The following is a 6,444-nucleotide window of genomic DNA, read 5'->3' as shown; positions in this document are numbered from 1 at the left end:
TACTTACATGTATGTACAGTTGTACCCTCTTGCATTACCACTAGGCCTTGTCCATTTGTGCATCATTTTTCAAACCCTTTTCGAATGAAGCACCTACGCTCTCGTTGAGATCGAGTTCCTCGCTATGGAAATGCCCGAAAGGCCCCCCATTAAGGGAATCATATTTTCATTTTTCCTAGACATATTTTATTGAATTTAATGGTCACTAATAGCAAAAGAAAAATAAAAAAAAGTATACACTATTATTCAACAACGTATTTTCAATTGCATGAGTTTTATGATAATTATTGAATGGTGTATTTAAGAAAAAAAATTAAGGTTGAACTTAACTTACATTCTCACATAACTAATAATGTAATTATTTCTACATTTATTGCTTTGAAAATCGTAAACTATCGATTAGAGGTTTCAAACATAAATTCAAATACATACATAAAAATTAATAAATTTATTATATATAATAATTTAATATTAAATAGATATATAAAATTATTTTATATTATTAATACATACTCTTTTCATATTCTTTTGGAGATAATTTTATTTAAAATTTAACATGTATCAATGTGAATGTTAAAATATATGTCAATATATTTTTGCATCCAACTTTCTTATTATAGCTTAGGAACTCTCTTGTGTATAATTAATATCTTTATTATAGCCTAGGATCTATATTGTAATTGTGATATATAACCACAATTTTGCTAATGGAATGAACAGAGAAATATATACTTTCATGGTAATAGCAGTCTAGGGTATGATCATCTCTTGCTTCCGTTACGACCTAACTTTTCTTCTCCTTTTAGTTGCTATTTCTCTTTTCTCCTCAGCCACCATGACTGACTCCAACAAATTCCACCTAGTTATTACTATCTCCAACATCAAAAATCATATCTCCATCACCCTGGAGATGGAAAACGTCCAATATGGGACGTGGGCAAAACTATTCAAGATTTATGCATGTTCTCACAAGGTCCTCCACCACATTGTCCCACCGGAGAAAGGTAGGGAGAAGATGCCTAAAATTGATGAAGAAAAGAAATTGTGGTCAACCCTTGATGTTGCGGTCCTTCAATGAATCTATGCAACAATTTCACATGACTTGTTGCATACTATTCTTGAATCCAACGCAACAGCAATGGAGGCATGGAATAGGTTGCATGATATATTCCAAGACAATAAGAATTCTTAGACTGTAACTCTTGAGCAAGAATTCTCCCGTACCAACATGGAGGATTTCCTGAATGCCTCTGCGTATTGTCAACGGCTCAAGGAATAGTTCGATCGACTCAAGAACGTAGGCACACCAATATTGAACAATTGTCTTGTTCTTCAAATGGTGGTCGGCCTCATCGAGGCTTACAATGGGGTTGTCACACTCATTCGCCAAAGCTATCATCTTCCACCATTTTATCAAGCCCGCTCTATGCTCACCTTAGAAGAAGTTGGTCTCGCGAAGAAGGCTGCAATCAGTGGGGGTGCCGCCATGGTGGCTTGCGACACTAATGACTCTCACTCCCTCTCCAAAAATTCCCATCAAAATTGGAATACTCATGATGATAAAAGGGTCAAAACCACAACAATGGTGGCAATCGCGGTGGCATCAAGAGCAATGATGGTGGCAACCGCAATAGTGGCTAGCAGCAGCAGTCCAGCCAGTAGCAACCGGGGCACTAACAGTGGCCTACTGGACAATAGTAATGGTCATGGATGCCTTGGGCTCTTCCACCTTGCCCATACCCCTCATCCAACGGCCCACCCCCTTCCTCACATTGGATTAGGCCAAATTTTTCGCAAGCCCAATAGCACCAGACAAGCATCCTTAGGCCAAAACCACTACAGGCCTACATGGCGGCAACAACACCTCCACCCACTTTAACAAGCATCGAAGCAACGATGCACACTCTTGGGCTTAATCCTTCAGATGTCAATTGGTACATGGAAACTGGTGTCACTTCTCACATGACATCCAAGCAAGGTAATCTCCTGTCTTATTTTAATTAGAGCAATAATCATGGTATAATTGTTGGTAATGGTCATTCAATTCCAATTCGTGGTTATGGTCACACCTATTTGTCTCCCTCAAATCCACCCTTTGCCCTGAAAAATGTCATTCATGCCCTTCAAGTTATTAAAAACTTAGTGACGATTCGAAAGTTTGCAACTGATAACTCAGTTTCTATTGAATTTGACCCTTTTGGTTTTTTTGAGAAGGATTTTCAAATGAGGATACGTTTCATGAGATGTGAGAATCGACATGACCTTTATCCCATCACCACCAATCAATCCACTTCACAATATACTTTTGTTGCTTTAGCACCATCGTTATGACATGCTCATTTGGGTCATCTAGGAGCACCTGCTTTTGACTCCTTTAAGCTAAATAAATTTATTGAGTGTAATCAAACTCGTAGTTCTCATGTTTGTCTCTCTTGTTCTCTTGAAAAACATGTTAAGTTACCATTTGTTTCTTCTCATTCTTGCATTATTATGCCTTTTGATATTATCCATAGAGATATTTAGACATTTCTCGTTTTGAGCTCTTCGGGCCACCAATATTATGTTTTGTTGTTGGATGATTACTCTAATTTTTTGTGGACATTTCCATTGTTTGTCTCAAGTTTTTTCCACATTTTAATCTTTTAGAGCTTTCTTCCACACTTAGTTTGAACGAGAAGTAAAAAACATTCAATGTGATAATGGTAGGGAGTTTGTTAATGGACCTTTTTGGGAATTTTGTAATGTAAATAAGTTAGTTTTTTGCCTCTCTTGTCCACATACATAATCACAAAATGAGAAAGTCGAGAGAAAAATCCATACCATCAACAATATTATTCGTACTCTACTAGTCTATGCATTTTTACCACCTTCCTTTTGGCATCATGCTTTGCAAATGACAACATATATTCTCAACATTCTTCCAAGTAAACAATTATCTTATCAATCACCTCTCAAGGTTCTTTATCAAAAGGACTCTTCCTACTCTCATCTTCTGGTGTTTGGGTGTTTATGTTATCCACTCTTTCCTTCTATTACCATAAACAAACTTCAGACTCGTTCCACCTCATGTGTCTTTTTCGGGTCCCATCTAATCATCGTGGGCACAAGTGCTATGATTGGTCCTCTCCTAAAGTCATACTAAGTTGTCATGTCATTTTTTATGAAACCTAATTCCTTTTTGTTAAGTTACACACTCCACAACCTCACACTTATGGTTTATGGACGACAGACCCTCCCCTTATGTGATCCACCATTTGACCTCTTCGCTAGGCTCAAACCAACCTGCCCAGCAGGTCTTGCCACACCCACAACTTGCTGCCCAACCTATACCTCTATTCGACCCACTCACACCTAGCCCATAGTCGCCACAACAACAACCATCATCCAACCTAGTGTTTGCACCTTCACCTCTATATCAGCCCACTTCTTTTTCAGCTCCTAAACCCATGACACGTAGTTAACATGGGATTTTCAAACCTAAACGACATTTAAATCTTAACAATAGTGTCACTAAATCCCCCCTACCACATAATCCCGTGTCTGCCCTTTGTGACCCGAATTGGAAAATGGTTATGGAAGATGAATTTAATTCTCTTATTAAAAATAAGACGTTAGAGTTGGTGCCCCGTCCACTTGATGTTAATGTGATTCGGTCTATATGGATTTTTGCTCATATAGAAAAATCTTATGGTGTTTTTGAGAGGCATAAGGCCCGTCTTGTAGGGGATGACAAAGCACAATAGGTTGTCGTGGATTGAGGTGAGACTTTTAGCCCGATAGTCAAACTGACAACTATTCGCACTATTCTTAGTTTAGCCATCTCTAAAGCATGACACATTCACCAACTTGACGTGAAGAATGCTTTCTTGCGTGGAGAGCTCAAAGAGATTGTGTACATGCATCAACCCATGGGTTTTAGGGACCCAAATCATCCTAATCATGTATGCTTGTTGAAGAAATTTCTATATGGCCTCAAATAAGCCCTTCGGGCTTGGTACAAGAGATTCGCTAATTATGTTTCTACTCTTGGGTTTTCTCACAGTACTTTTGATCATTCTCTCTTAATTTACCGACAAGGTACAACTATGACTTACATTCTTTTGTATGTGGATGATATTATCTTGACAACTTTCTCTGATGCTATTCGCAAGTCTATCATATCCCTTCTTAGCTCGAAATTTGCTATGAAGGACCTATGACCATTGAGTTATTTCTTGGGTATAGTTGTAACTTGTCATACAGGTGGTCTATTCTTATCTCAGTGAAAGTATGCAACAGAGATCATTGAACGGGCCGACATGTCAACTTGTAAGTCATCTCCTACTCCGGTGACACGAAACCAAAGCTCAATGCTAATTCCAACACACCATATGCCGGTCCATCTCATTATCGAAGCCTTGCAGGTGCTCTTCAATATCTCACCTTCACGAGACCTGATATTGCTTATGTTGTGCAACATGTGTGTTTATTCATGCATGACCCGAGGAAAGAACACATGCACGTTCTCAAGCGCATTGTGCACTACATTCAGGGTACTCTTGATCATGGCTTGCATCTTTGTTCACTCTTTTCTCTTATACAAATGATGATTGGGGTGGGTGTCTGGATACCAGATGCTCTACATCAGATTACTATGTGTTTCTTGATGATAATTTAATTTGTTGGTCCGCCAAACGGCAAGCTATGTCGTCACGATCTAGTGCGGAGGCGGAATACTAAGGCATTGCCAATGTGATTTCTGAGTCTTGTTGGTTACGAAACCTTCTTCTAGAGCTTCATTGTCCTATTCAGAAAGCTACCTTGGTATATTGTGATAATGTTAGTACGATATATCTCTTTGAAAATCCTGTTCAATATCAGTGTACTAAACATATCGAGATGAATATTCACTTTGTTCGTGAAAAAGTTGCTCGTGGGGAAGTTCGAGTCTTACATATCCTGTCACGTTATCATATTGCAAATATATTTACAAAGGGTCTTCTCTTGGTTCTATTTAAGGATTTTTGGAACAATCTCAGCATACGACAACCTCCCGCTTCGACTGCGGGATATGTTAGAATATATGTTAATATATTTTTGTAGCTAGTTTCCTTATTATAACTTATGATCTCTCTTGTAACTATGATATATAACCACAATTTTGTTAATGGAATGAACAGAGAATTATATTCTTTCAGTGAATATATATATGAAAGTCAACATATTTTCTCTCCTATTTAAAATTTATTGTTAAATTAATAAATTTATCATATATAATTATTTACAATTAAATGATAGACTAAAATTATTTTATATTATAAACTTTTTTTTCTGATATTTAAGATTTTTTTAGCACCTCTTTTATTTAAGATGTTATTAAACATTAGATATAATTAGTTTTTTTTACTGAATTAAATACAAATAGTTTTTAAGAAAAAATTCGAACTTTAATTCACATATTATATCACAAAAGACTAATATATCATGCTAGATTTGATGTTTGTTGGTTCTGTTAAGGGAACTATTGGTCCCATTAAGGGAACTATATATAGTGCTCTCTGTTGATTCCTCTTTTTCCTTGGCATTGCCTTCTTTATGATGGCATATCTTGTTTTATGCTATAAGTGCTCAAGGTACTAGTCTTAAGGATGGGACACAGAATTATGCTCACTACTTCAGGGAGGGCCTAGAAGATTTTTGTGTTCATATTTTTGCGGCAAATAATACTAGTTACTAGACATGATATGACTAATTCAATTTATTTTTTTACCTACTGTACGTATTTCGTGGATCCATCAGAAACAAACATGCACGTGGATCCATCTCGATATCTTATTTGCGAGACACGCATGGATGGAAGTAAGTATCTACTTTCCCTTTCGTTTTGAGGTTTGACCATGAGTTAACGTCCTATTTAGAAACTTTCACAGGAGATCGTGGTTTTAGATTGCATGTACAGTTATTTATTGTTAAGTGATTGTTAATACCCGTATTATTTCGAGTAGGTGGTTTACGTTAACCCTACAATGTTAAAAAATTGAAAGATATGAAAGTTAATTATAACAGTGAAGATATATATAAAACATAAGTGATCAACGGTGAATTGTTAAAAATTTATAATAGTTATTAGTAGTTAGAATTTGTAATTTATACATATCATACTTATACTTTATAATAAAGATTAAAATTTATAAATACTTACATATCCTCTTAACTAATTTTATCATTCACTTTTACACTGTACTTTTTCTAAACTCTTAACTAATCACACTCTTTTTATTTCTTACACCTTTACAGTGGGGTACTTTACTTTTTTTTACTGTACTCTTTGTGATTGTTAAAAAAATAAATTAATACATTATTCTATGATAAAAGACCTATTAAGGAGAATAAAAAATATTAAAAAAAGTATTTGTCATCTTCCTTAAATATCTATAGAACTATATTTGTTAACGAAAATAGACA

Source organism: Glycine max, chromosome 12 (genome assembly GCF_000004515.6).
Source record: "Glycine max cultivar Williams 82 chromosome 12, Glycine_max_v4.0, whole genome shotgun sequence".
NCBI classification, from domain to species: domain Eukaryota; kingdom Viridiplantae; phylum Streptophyta; class Magnoliopsida; order Fabales; family Fabaceae; genus Glycine; species Glycine max.
This window is presented reverse-complemented; position numbering follows the sequence as displayed.